The sequence below is a fragment of the Biomphalaria glabrata genome, chromosome 4 (assembly GCF_947242115.1).
Source record: "Biomphalaria glabrata chromosome 4, xgBioGlab47.1, whole genome shotgun sequence".
In the NCBI taxonomy this organism is placed as follows: Eukaryota; Metazoa; Mollusca; class Gastropoda; family Planorbidae; genus Biomphalaria; species Biomphalaria glabrata.
In genome coordinates, this window is record NC_074714.1 from 37,034,867 (window position 1) to 37,049,148 (window position 14,282).

General features: G+C 48.1%; 1 protein-coding gene across 1 annotated transcript in view; it reads right to left on the reverse strand.

The window, feature by feature from the left end:
* Positions 1-1,524, reverse strand: part of LOC106079015 (thyrotropin-releasing hormone receptor-like) — a 96,477-nt gene extending 94,953 nt beyond the window's left edge. Inside the window, exon 1 of the mRNA XM_056027496.1 lies at positions 1,320-1,524. The gene's annotated coding sequence lies outside the window, so the exon portion shown is untranslated. The remainder of the gene's footprint in view (positions 1-1,319) is intronic.
* Positions 1,525-14,282: the final 12,758 nt, after the last annotated feature.

Genomic DNA, 14,282 nt, shown 5'->3' on the forward strand with positions numbered 1-14,282 from the left:
ATAAAATAGCGTTACAAAAGGAACTCGACAAAGCGCAGTATCTGGTGAAACAAGGCTTGGAAAACAATAGTGAGGATGTGTGTATGACTTCTTATATACTTATTAAAAAGTAAGACGGCATTGAGGAGTAGACCAGGTCTAGAGGACACTTAGGAATAAATTAGGTTTACATGACATAAGGAGTTAACCAGGTTTATAGGACATTCAGGAGTAGCTGAAACCAGGTTTATAGGACATTGAGGAGTAGACCAGGCTTAGGGGATATTGAGGAGTGTATAGGCTAAGAAATCCGTTGATAATTAATTCAAACTATCTTCTGCAGAATCTCAACAAGAAATTGAAAAGCGAACTTTTGGTACCCAAAAGATACTCACAGGGACTACATTAGTGACCACATAGGTTGCCTGGAGATAAATAGAGTGACCATAAAGGTACCTGAAGATAAATGATTGACCACACAGGTTTCAAAGATAAATGGAGTGACCACAATAGCCTGGAGATAAACAGATTGGCCACACAGGTATCCGAAGATAAATGTGTGAGAAGATAGTTGAAATCTTCTAACTGGAGACGTATTTACTTTCCTTGAAATTGAGATGTCATAAAAGTCTTTTAGAAAGCTTCTAGAAACATTATTTACCAATGTTAAAATTGAACGTAGAACCCAAAACTAAAAATTCTAAGACTGAAATCACATTTTCAGTGAGTATGATTGTGGGTGTAAGAGTATGTAGTGTGATGGAAAGAGAATCTAAATGTGTGTGAGTCGTGTGTATATCGGTGTGAGGGAAGGTCATTGTGTAAGGTGGGATGTGTTTCAACAAGGACACTTTTATCATTTTCGGATTTTTAAAACATTTTTCATCTCATGTATATGACGTATTACTTTTGTCATTGTTGTTGTTGTTGTTTTCATTTGTATTTTTGATGCTAAAGGGAGTTTGTTTTTGCAGTTGTCTCCTCGGTACTGTTTGCTCTTCTCACAAGGTGGCGCTCTATTCTATTATTTACAATAAACGTAGAGAGATCTGCATAATGTATGTTTTCTCTATTTATGTATCACTACGCGTTGTTTTGCTAATGATACGTGTGTCTCTATGCGTCCACGTTGGAGAATAAATAAATAATGACAACAATGAATTTGATTGAAAACATCTCGGAAAGTAGGACGTTTTTGTTTAATCCGATAATTATTTTAAAATTTGTACAAAATAAAAAAAAGACAAGTTTGTTTCGTAAAGTGATAAGAGATTTAAGAAAACGCTTTCTGAGCAGGTTTCATATGAAATAAAGATAAGTTTATAACAATTCAGTCCTACCTTGTCAGACATCCTCTACCTGGGCTGTACAGTAGCACTGAAATGAGACGGCTAACAACTCACGCCTTTGGTCTCCTCTTCGGGAGTGTGTGTGTGTGGGGGGAATGAGCAGCACTACTCTCCTCTTCCAAACGCAGACGTGGCGAATGAAAACTCACGGAGGGGTTGTATGGTCCTGAGACTTTTACTTTCTATGGCGGGAAACAGAGAGATCTGACTGGAGAAGAAATATTAAATAGCATTTCGCTCCAGACCAGGAAAACCAATGACTTAGTAAGAGCTTAAGTCTCTAATTAACATGCAAGATTCGATGACTACGTGGATATGCATGGGACGTAATTATTTTCTTTTGTCTGTGATTTATAAGATAAGATAAGACGTTTGTCATACTTAAGAAAAATCTGTATTTTTAAAAGTAATTTAAAAATAAAACATGCACCAGTTGCTTCTTTTTGTATTATTTATATTGTACTCACTTTCATCTACAATGTAATGCATTGAAAATGAAGAGTAGATGCAGCATCCATCTTATTTCTTACAATAAGATTACGTTGTTACAATTTTTTTATCCACTAAATATTTGATATAGGAACATGGGAGATGGGAATGTGGGAGATCTGAATGTGGGAAATGGGAAAGTGGGAGATGTGAATGTGGGAGATGGGAATGTGGGAGATGGGAATGTGGGAGATGGGAACGTGGGAGATCTGAACGTGGGAGATGGGAATGTGGGAGATGAGAACGTGGGAGATCTGAATGTGGGAGATGGGAATGTGGGAGATGGGAATGTGCGAGATGAGAACGTAGGAGATCTGAATATGGGAGATCTGAATGTGGGAGATGGGAATGTGGGATATGGGAATGTGGGAGATGAGAATGTGGGAGATGAGAATGTGGGAGATGGGAACGTGGGTGATGGGATCGTGGGAGATGGGAATGTGGGAGATCTGAATGTGGGAGATGGGAATGTGGGAGATGAGAACGTGGAAGATCTGAATATGGGAGATGGGAATGTGGAAAATGGGAATGAGGGAGATCTGAATGTGGGAGATGGGAACGTCGGAGATCTGAATATGGGAGATGGGAGTGTGGGAGATGATAATGTGGGAGAAGGAAATGTGGGAGATGGGAATGTGGGAGATGGGAATGTGGGAGATGAGAACGTGGGAGATCTGAATGTGGGAGATGGGAATGTGGAAAATGGGAATGAGGGAGATCTGAATGTGGGAGATGGGAACGTGGGAGATCTGAATGTGGGAGATGGGAGTGTGGGAGATGGGAATGTGGGAGATCTGAATGTGGGAGATGGGAATGTGGGAGATGGGAATGTGGGAGATGAGAACGTGGGAGATCTGAATGTGGGAGATGGGAATGTGGAAAAAGGGAATGAGGGAGATCTGAATGTGGGAGATGGGAACGTTGGAGATCTGAATGTGGGAGATGGGAGTGTGGGAGATGAGAATGTGGGAGATGGAAATGTGGGAAATGGGAATGTGGGAGATGGGAATGTGCGAGATGAGAACGTGGAAGATCTGAATATGGGAGATCTGATTGTGGGAGATGGGAATGTTGGAGATGGAAATGTGGGAGATGGGAATGTGGGAGATGGGAATGTGGGAAATGAGAATGAGGGAGATCTGAATGTGGGAAATGGGAATGTGGGAGATCTGATTGTGGGAAATGGGAATGCGGGTGATGGGAATATGGTAGAAGGGAATGTGGTAGAAGGGAATGTGGGAGATGGGAACGTGAGAGATGAGAATGCGGGAGATGGGAATGTGGTAGATGGGAATGCGGGAGATGGGAATGTGGGAGATGGGAATGTGTGAGAGATGGGAATGTGGGAGATGGGAATGTGGTAGAAGGGAATGTGGGAGATGGGAATGTGTGAGATGGGAATGTGGTAGAAGGGATTGTGGGAGATGGGAATGTGGGAGATAGGAATGTTGGAGATGGGAACGTGGGAGATGGGAATGTGGGAGATGGAAATGTGGTAGAAGGGAATGTGGGAGATGGGAAAGTGGTATAAGGGAATGTGGGAGATGGGAATGTGGAAGATGGGAATGTGGGAGATGGGAATGTGGGAGATGGGAATGTGGTAGAAGGGAATGTGGAAGATGGGAATGTGTGAGATGGGAATGTGGTAGAAGGGATTGTGGGAGATGGGAATGTGGGAGATGGGAATGTTGGAGATGGGAACGTGGGAGATGGGAATGTGGGAGATGGGAATGTGGAAGAAGGGAATGTGGGAGATGGGAAAGTGGTATAAGGGAATGTGGGAGATGGGAATGTGGAAGATGGGAATGTGGTAGAAGGGAATGTGGGAGATGGGAATGTGGGAGATGGGAATGTGGGAGATGGGAATGTGGTAGAAGGGAATGTGGTAGAAGGGAATGTGGGAGATGGGAATGTGGGAGATGGGAATGTGGGAGATGGGAATGTGGTAGAAGGGAATGTGGGAGATCTGAATTTAGGAGATGAGAATGTGGGAGATGAGAATGTGGGAGATGAGAATGTGGGAGATGGGAATGTGGGAGATGGGAATGTGGGAGAAGGGAATGTGGGAGAAGGGAATGTGGGAGATGGGAATGCGGGAGATGGGAACGTGGGAGATGGGAATGTGGGAGATGGAAATGTGGGAGATTTGAATGTGGGAGATGGGAATGTGGGAGATGGGAATGTGGGAGATCTGAATGTGGGAGATGGGAATGTGGGAGATGAGAATGTGGGAGATGAGAATGTGGGAGATGAGAATGGGGGAGATCTGAATGTGGGAGATGGGAATGTGGGAGATGGGAATGTGGGAGACGGGAATGTGGGAGATGGGAATGTGGGAGATGGGAATGTGGGAGATGGGAATGTGGGAGATGGGAATGTGCGAGATGGGAATGTGGGAGACGGGAATGTGGGAGATGGGAATGTAAGAGATGGGAACGTGGGAGATGGGAATGTGGGAGATGAGAATGTGGGAGATGGGAACGTGGGAGATGGGAATGTGGGAGATCTGAATGTGGGAGATGGGAATGTGGGAGATGAGAACGTGGGAGATCTGAATATGGGAGATTGGAATGTGGGAGATGGGAATGTGGGAGATGAGAATGTGGGAGATGGGAATGTGGAAGATGGGAATGTGGTAGAAGGGAATGTGGGAGATGGGAATGTGGGAGATGGGAATGTGGGAGATGGGAATGTGGTAGAAGGAAATGTGGGAGAAGGGAATGTGGGAGATGGGAATGTGGGAGATGGGAATGTGGGAGATGGGAATGTGGGAGATGGGAATGTGGGAGATGGGAATGTGGGAGATCTGAATGTGGGAGATGAGAATGTGGGAGATGAGAATGTGGGAGATGAGAATGTGGGAGATGGGAATGCGGGAGATGGGAATGTGGGAGATGGAAACGTGGGAGATCTGAATGTGGGAGATGGGAATGTGGGAGATGGGAATGTGGGAGATGGGAACGTGGGAGATCTGAATATGGGAGATCTGAATGTAAGAGATAGGAATGTGGGAGATGGGAATGTGGGAGATGAGAACGTGGGAGATCTGAACGTGGGAGATGGGAATGTGGGAGATGAGAACGTGGGAGATCTGAATGTGGGAGATGGGAATGTGGGAGATGGGAATGTGCGAGATGAGAACGTGGGAGATCTGAATATGGGAGATCTGAATGTGGGAGATGGGAATGTGGGATATGGTAATGTGGGAGATGAGAATGTGGGAGATGGGAATGCGGGAGATGGGAACGTAGGAGATGGGAATGTGGTAGAAGGGAATGTGGGAGATAGGAATGTGGGAGATCGGAACGTGGGAGATGGGAATGTGGGAGATCTGAATGTGGGAGATGAGAATGTGGGAGATGAGAATGTGGGAGATGAGAATGTGGGAGATGAGAATGTGGGAGATGGGAATGCGGGAGATGGGAACGTGGGAGATGGGAATGTGGGAGATGGGAATGTGCAAGATGAGAACGTGGGAGATCTGAATATGGGAGATCTGATTGTGGGAGATGGGAATGTTGGAGATGGAAATGTGGGAGATTGGAATGTGGGAGATGGCAATGTGGGAAATGGGAATGAGGGAGATCTGAATGTGGGAGATGAGAATGTGGGAGATGAGAATGTGGGAGATGAGAATGTGGGAGATGAGAATGTGGGAGATGAGAATGTGGGAGATGAGAATGTGGGAGATGGGAATGCGGGAGATGGGAACGTGGGAGATGGGAATGTGGTAGAAGGGAATGTGGGAGATAGGAATGTGGGAGATCGGAACGTGGGAGATGGGAATGTGGGAGATCTGAATGTGGGAGATGGGAATGTGGTAGAAGGGATTGTGGGAGATGGGAATGTGGGAGATGGGAATGTTGGAGATGGGAACGTGGGAGATGGGAATGTGGGAGATGGGAATGTGGGAGATGGGAATGTGGTAGAAGGGAATGTGGGAGATGGGAAAGTGGTATAAGGGAATGTGGGAGATGGGAATGTGGAAGATGGGAATGTGGTAGAAGGGAATGTGGGAGATGGGAATATGGGAGATGGGAATGTGGGAGATAAGAATGTGGTAGAAGGGATTGTGGGAGATGGGAATGTGGGAGATGGGAATGTTGGAGATGGGAACGTGGGAGATGGGAATGTGGGAGATGGGAATGTGGGAGATGGGAATGTGGTAGAAGGGAATGTGGGAGATGGGAAAGTGGTATAAGGGAATGTGGGAGATGGGAATGTGGAAGATGGGAATGTGGTAGAAGGGAATGTGGGAGATGGGAATGTGAGAGATGGGAATGTGGGAGATGGGAATGTGGGAGATGGGAATGTGGGAGATGGGAATGTGGTAGAAGGGAATGTGGGAGAAGGGAATGTGGGAGATGGGAATGTGGGAGATGGGAATGTGGGAGACGGGAATGTGAAAGATGGAAATGTGGTAGAAGGGAATGTGGGAGATCTGAATGTGGGAGATGAGAATGTGGGAGATGAGAATGTGGGAGATGAGAATGTGGGAGATGGGAATGCGGGAGATGGGAACGTGGGAGATGGGAATGTGGTAGAAGGGAATGTGGGAGAAAGGAATGTGGGAGATCGGAACGTGGGAGATGGGAATGTGGGAGATCTGAATGTGGGAGATGGGAATGTGGTAGAAGGGATTGTGGGAGATGGGAATGTGGGAGATAGGAATGTTGGAGATGGGAACGTGGGAGATGGGAATGTGGGAGATGGGAATGTGGGAGATGGGAATGTGGTAGAAGGGAATGTGGGAGATGGGAAAGTGGTATAAGGGAATGTGGGAGATGGGAATGTGGAAGATGGGAATGTGGTAGAAGGGAATGTGGGAGATGGGAATATGGGAGATGGGAATGTGGGAGATGGGAATGTGGTAGAAGGGATTGTGGGAGATGGGAATGTGGGAGATGGGAATGTTGGAGATGGGAACGTGGGAGATGGGAATGTGGGAGATGGGAATGTGGGAGATGGGAATGTGGTAGAAGGGAATGTGGGAGATGGGAAATTGGTATAAGGGAATGTGGGAGATGGGAATGTGGAAGATGGGAATGTGGGAGATCTGAATGTGGGAGATGGGAATGTGGGAGATGGGAATGTGCGAGATGAGAACGTGGGAGATCTGAATATGGGAGATCTGAATGTGGGAGATGGGAATGTGGGATATGGGAATGTGGGATATGGGAATGTGGGAGATGGGAATGTGGGAGATCTGAATGTAGGAGATGGGAATGTGGGAGATGGGAATGTGGGAGATGAGAACGTGGGAGATCTGAATGTGGGAGATGGGAATGTGGAAAATGGGAATGAGGGAGATCTGAATGTGGGAGATGGGAACGTGGGAGATCTGAATGTGGGAGATGGGAATGTGGGAGATGAGAATGTGGGAGATGGGAATATGGGAGATGGGAATGTAGGAGATGGGAATGTGCAAGATGAGAACGTGGGAGATCTGAATATGGGAGATCTGATTGTGGGAGATGGGAATGTTGGAGATGGAAATGTGGGAGATTGGAATGTGGGAGATGGCAATGTGGGAAATGGGAATGAGGGAGATCTGAATGTGGGAAATGGAAATGTGGGAGATCTGATTGTGGAAAATGGGAATGCGGGAGATGGGAATGTGGTAGAAGGGAATGTGGGAGATGGGAATGTGGGAGATGGAAACGTGGGAGATGTGAATGCGGGAGATGGGAATGTGGTAGAAGGGAATGCGGGAAATGGGAATGTGGGAGATGGGAATGTGGGTGATGGGAATGTGGGAGATGGGAATGTGGTAGAAGGGAATGTGGGAGATGGGAATGTGGGAGATGGGAATGTGGTAGAAGGGATTGTGGGAGATGGGAATGTTGGAGATGGGAACGTAAGAGATGGGAATGTGGGAGATGGGAATGTGGGAGATGGGAATGTGGTAGAAGGGAATGTGGGAGATGGGAAAGTGGTATAAGGGAATGTGGGAGATGGGAATGTGGAAGATGGGAATGTGGTAGAAGGGAATGTGGGAGATGGGAATGTGGGAGATGGGAATGTGGGAGATGGGAATGTGGTAGAAGGGAATGTGGGAGAAGGGAATGTGGGAGATGGGAATGTGGGAGATGGGAATGTGGGAGACGGGAATGTGGGAGATGGAAATGTGGTAGAAGGGAATGTGGGAGATCTGAATGTGGGAGATGAGAATGTGGGAGATGAGAATGTGGGAGATGAGAATGTGGGAGATGGGAATGCGGGAGATGGGAACGTGGGAGATGGGAATGTGGTAGAAGGGAATGTGGGAGATAGGAATGTGGGAGATCGGAACGTGGGAGATGGGAATGTGGGAGATCTGAATGTGGTAGATGGGAATGTGGTAGAAGGGATTGTGGGAGATGGGAATGTGGGAGATGGGAATGTTGGAGATGGGAACGTGGGAGATGGGAATGTGGGAGATGGGAATGTGGGAGATGGGAATGTGGTAGAAGGGAATGTGGGAGATGGGAAAGTGGTATAAGGGAATGTGGGAGATAGGAATGTGGAAGATGGGAATGTGGTAGAAGGGAATGTGGGAGATGGGAATATGGGAGATGGGAATGTGGGAGATGGGAATGTGGTAGAAGGGATTGTGGGAGATGGGAATGTGGGAGATGGGAATGTTGGAGATGGGAACGTAAGAGATGGGAATGTGGGAGATGGGAATGTGGGAGATGGGAATGTGGTAGAAGGGAATGTGGGAGATGGGAAAGTGGTATAAGGAAATGTGGGAGATGGGAATGTGGAAGATGGGAATGTGGTAGAAGGGAATGTGGGAGATGGGAATGTGGGAGATGGGAATGTGGGAGATGGGAATGTGGTAGAAGGGAATGTGGGAGAAGGGAATGTGGGAGATGGGAATGTGGGAGATGGGAATGTGGGAGATGGGAATGTGGGAGATGGGAATGTGGTAGAAGGGAATGTGGGAGATCTGAATGTGGGAGATGAGAATTTGGGAGATGTGAATATAGAGATGAGAATGTGGGAGATGGGAATGCGGAAGATGGGAACGTGGGAGATGGGAATGTGGTAGAAGGGAATGTGAGAGATAGGAATGTGGGAGATGGTAACGTGGGAGATGGGAATGTGGGAGATGGTAATGTGGGAGATGGGAATGTGGTAGAAGGGAATGTGGGAGATGGGAATGTGGGAGATGGGAATGTGGGAGATGGGAATGTGGTAGAAGGAAATGTGGGAGAAGGGAATGTGGTAAATGGGAATGTGGGAGATGGGAATGTGGGAGATGGGAATGTGGGAGATGGGAATGTGGGAGATGGGAATGTGGGAGATCTGAATGTGGGAGATGAGAATGTGGGAGATAAGAATGTGGGAGATGAGAATGTGGAAGATGGGAATGCGGGAGATTAGAATGTGGGAGATGGAAACGTGGGAGATCTGAAAGTGGGAGATGGGAATGTGGGAGATGGGAATGTGGGAGATGGGAACGTGGGAGATCTGAATATGGGAGATCTGAATGTGGGAGATGGGAATGTGGGAGATGGGAATGTGGTAGAAGGGAATGTGAGAGATAGGAATGTGGGAGATGGTAACGTGGGAGATGGGAATGTGGGAGATCTGAATGTGGGAGATGGGAATGTGGGAGATGAGAACGTGGGAGATCTGAATATGGGAGATTAGAATGTGGGAGATGAGAATGTAGGAGATGGGAATGTGGGAGATGGGAACGTGGGAGATCTGAATGTGGGAGATGGGAATGTGGGAGATGGGAATGTGGGAGATGGGAATGTGGGAGATGGGAATGTGGTAGAAGGGAATGTGGGAGATGGGAATGTGGGAGATGGGAATGTGGTAAAAGGGAATGTGGGAGAAGGGAATGTGGGAGATGGGAATGTGGGAGATGGGAATGTGGGAGATGGGAATGTGGTAGAAGGGAATGTGGGAGATCTGAATGTGGGAGATGAGAATGTGGGAGATGAGAATGTGAGAGATGAGAATGTGGGAGATGGGAATGCGGGAGATGGGAACGTGGGAGATGGGAACGTGGGAGATGGGAATGTGGGAGATCTGAATGTGGGAGATGGGAATGTGGGAGATGAGAACGTGGGAGATCTGAATATGGGAGATTGGAATGTGGGAGATGGGAATGTGGGAGATGGGAATGTGGGAGATGGGAACGTGGGAGATCTGAATGTGGGAGATAAGAATGTGAAAGATGGGAATGTGGGAGATGGAAATGTGGGAGATGGGAACGTGGGAGATTTGAATATGGGAGATCTGAATGTGGGAGTTGGGAATGTGGGAGATGGGAATGTCGGAGATGAGAACGTGGGAGATCTGAACGTGGAAGATGGGAATGTGGGAGATGAGAACGTGGGAGATCTGAATGTGGGAGATGGAAATATGGGAGATGGGAATGTGCGAGATGAGAACGTGAGAGATCTAAATATGGGAGATCTGAATGTGGGAGATGGGAATGTGGGAGATGGGAATGTGGGAGATGGGAATGTGGGAGATGGGAATAAGGGAGATCTGCATGTGGGAGATGGGAATGTGGGAGATGGGAATGTGGGAGATGAGAACGTGGGAGATCTGAATGTGGGAGATGGGAATGTGGAAAATGGGAATGAGGGAGATCTGAATGTGGGAGATGGGAACGTGGGAGATCTGAATGTGGGAGATGGGAATGTGGGAGATGAGAATGTGGGAGATGGGAATGTGGGAGATGGGAATGTGGGAGATGGGAATGTGCGAGATGAGAACGTGGGAGATCTGAATATGGGAGATCTGATTGTGGGAGATGGGAATGTTGGAGATGGGAATGTGGGAGATGGGAATGTGGGAGATGGGAATGAGGGAGATCTGAATGTGGGAAATGGGAATGTGGGAGATCTGATTGTGGGAAATGGGAATGCGGGAGATGGGAATGTGGTAGAAGGGAATGTGGGAGATTGGAATGTGGGAGATGGGAACGTGGGAGATGTGAATGCGGGAGATGGGAATGTGGTAGATGGGAATGCGGGAGATGGGAATGTGGGAGATGGGAATGTGGGAGATGGGAATGTGGGAGATGGGAATGTGGGAGATGGGAATGTGCGAGATGAGAACGTGGGAGATCTGAATATGGGAGATCTGATTGTGGGAGATGGGAATGTTGGAGATGGGAACGTGGGAGGTGGGAATGTGGGAGATGGGAATGTGGGAGATGGGAATGTGGTAGAAGGGAATGTGGGAGATGGGAAAGTGGTATAAGGGAATGTGGGAGATGGGAATGTGGAAGATGGGAATGTGGTAGAAGGGAATGTGGGAGATGGGAATGTGGGAGATGGGAATGTGGGAGATGGGAATGTGGTAGAAGGGAATGTGGGAGAAGGGAATGTGGGAGATGGGAATGTGGGAGATGGGAATGTGGGAGATGGGAATGTGGGAGATGGGAATGTGGTAGAAGGGAATGTGGGAGATCTGAATGTGGGAGATGAGAATGTGGGAGATGAGAATGTGGGAGATGAGAATGTGGGAGATGGGAATGCGGGAGATGGGAATGTGGGAGATGGAAACGTGGGAGATCTGAATGTGGAAGATGGGAATGTGGGAGATGGGAATGTGGGAGATGGGAATGTGGGAGATGGGAACGTGGGAGATCTGAATATGGGAGATCTAAATGTGGGAGATGGGAATGTGGGAGATGGGAATGTGGGAGATGAGAACGTGGGAGATCTGAACGTGGGAGATGGGAATGTGGGAGATGAGAACGTGGGAGATCTGAATGTGGGAGATGGGAATGTGGGAGATGGGAATGTGCGAGATGAGAACGTGGGAGATCTGAATATGGGAGATCTGAATGTGGGAGATGGGAATGTGGGATATGGGAATGTGGGAGATGAGAACGTGGGAGATCTGAATGTGGGAGATGGGAATGTAAAAAATGGGAATGAGGGAGATCTGAATGTGGGAGATGGGAACGTGGGAGATCTGAATGTGGGAGATGGGAATGTGGGAGATGAGAATGTGGGAGATGGGAATGTGGGAGATGGGAATGTGGGAGATGGGAATGTGCGAGATGAGAACGTGGGAGATCTGAATATGGGAGATCTGATTGTGGGAGATGGGAATGTTGGAGATGGGAATGTGGGAGATGGGAATGTGGGAGATGGGAATGAGGGAGATCTGAATGTGGGAAATGGGAATGTGGGAGATCTGATTGTGGGAAATGGGAATGCGGGAGATGGGAATGTGGTAGAAGGGAATGTGGGAGATTGGAATGTGGGAGAGGGGAACGTGGGAGATGTGAATGCGGGAGATGGGAATGTGGTAGATGGGAATGTTGGAGATGGGAATGTGGGAGATGGGAATGTGGGAGATGGGAATGTGGGAGATGGGAATGTGGGAGATGGGAATGTGCGAGATGAGAACGTGGGAGATCTGAATAAGGGAGATCTGATTGTGGGAGATGGGAATGTTGGAGATGGGAACGTGGGAGGTGGGAATGTGGGAGATGGGAATGTGGGAGATGGGAATGTGGTAGAAGGGAATGTGGGAGATGGGAAAGTGGTATAATGGAATGTGGGAGATGGGAATGTGGAAGATGGGAATGTGGTAGAAGGGAATGTGGGAGAAGGGAATGTGGGAGATGGGAATGTGGGAAATGGGAATGTGGGAGATGGAATGTGGGAGATGGGAATGTGGTAGAAGGGAATGTGGGAGATCTGAATGTGGGAGATGAGAATGTGGGAGATGAGAATGTGTGAGATGAGAATGTGGGAGATGGGAATGCGGGAGATGGGAATGTGGGAGATGGAAACGTGGGAGATCTGAATGTGGGAGATGGGAATGTGGGAGATGGGAATGTGGGAGATGGGAAAGTGGGAGATGGGAATGTGGGAGATGGGAACGTGGGAGATCTGAATATGGGAGATCTAAATGTGGGTGATGGGAATGTGGGAGATGAGAACGTGGGAGATCTGAACGTGGGAGATGGGAATGTGGGAGATGAGAACGTGGGAGATCTGAATGTGGGAGATGGGAATGTGGGAGATGGGAATGTGCGAGATGAGAACGTGGGAGATCTGAATATGGGAGATCTGAATGTGGGAGATGGGAATGTGGGATATGGGAATGTGGGAGATGGGAATGTGGGAGATGGGAACGTGGGAGATGGGAATGTGGGAGATCTGAATGTGGGAGATGGGAATGTGGGAGATGAGAACGTGGGAGATCTGAATATGGGAGATTGGAATGTGGGAGATGGGAATGTGGGAGATGGGAATGTGGGAGATGGGAACGTGGGAGATCTGAATGTGGGAGATAAGAATGTGAAAGATGGGAATGTGGGAGATGGAAATGTGGGAGATGGGAACGTGGGAGATTTGAATATGGGAGATCTGAATGTGGGAGTTGGGAATGTGGGAGATGGGAATGTCGGAGATGAGAACGTGGGAGATCTGAACGTGGAAGATGGGAATGTGGGAGATGAGAACGTGGGAGATCTGAATGTGGGAGATGGAAATATGGGAGATGGGAATGTGCGAGATGAGAACGTGAGAGATCTAAATATGGGAGATCTGAATGTGGGAGATGGGAATGTGGGAGATGGGAATGTGGGAGATGGGAATGTGGGAGATGGGAATAAGGGAGATCTGCATGTGGGAGATGGGAATGTGGGAGATGGGAATGTGGGAGATGAGAACGTGGGAGATCTGAATGTGGGAGATGGGAATGTGGAAAATGGGAATGAGGGAGATCTGAATGTGGGAGATGGGAACGTGGGAGATCTGAATGTGGGAGATGGGAATGTGGGAGATGAGAATGTGGGAGATGGGAATGTGGGAGATGGGAATGTGGGAGATGGGAATGTGCGAGATGAGAACGTGGGAGATCTGAATATGGGAGATCTGATTGTGGGAGATGGGAATGTTGGAGATGGGAATGTGGGAGATGGGAATGTGGGAGATGGGAATGAGGGAGATCTGAATGTGGGAAATGGGAATGTGGGAGATCTGATTGTGGGAAATGGGAATGCGGGAGATGGGAATGTGGTAGAAGGGAATGTGGGAGATTGGAATGTGGGAGATGGGAACGTGGGAGATGTGAATGCGGGAGATGGGAATGTGGTAGATGGGAATGCGGGAGATGGGAATGTGGGAGATGGGAATGTGGGAGATGGGAATGTGGGAGATGGGAATGTGGGAGATGGGAATGTGCGAGATGAGAACGTGGGAGATCTGAATATGGGAGATCTGATTGTGGGAGATGGGAATGTTGGAGATGGGAACGTGGGAGGTGGGAATGTGGGAGATCTGAATGTGGGAGATGGGAATGTGGGAGATGAGAACGTGGGAGATCTGAATATGGGAGATTGGAATGTGGGAGATGGGAATGTGGGAGATGGGAATGTGGGAGATGGGAACGTGGGAGATCTGAATGTGGGAGATAAGAATGTGAAAGATGGGAATGTGGGAGATGGAAATGTGGGAGATGGGAACGTGGGAGATTTGAATATGGGAGATC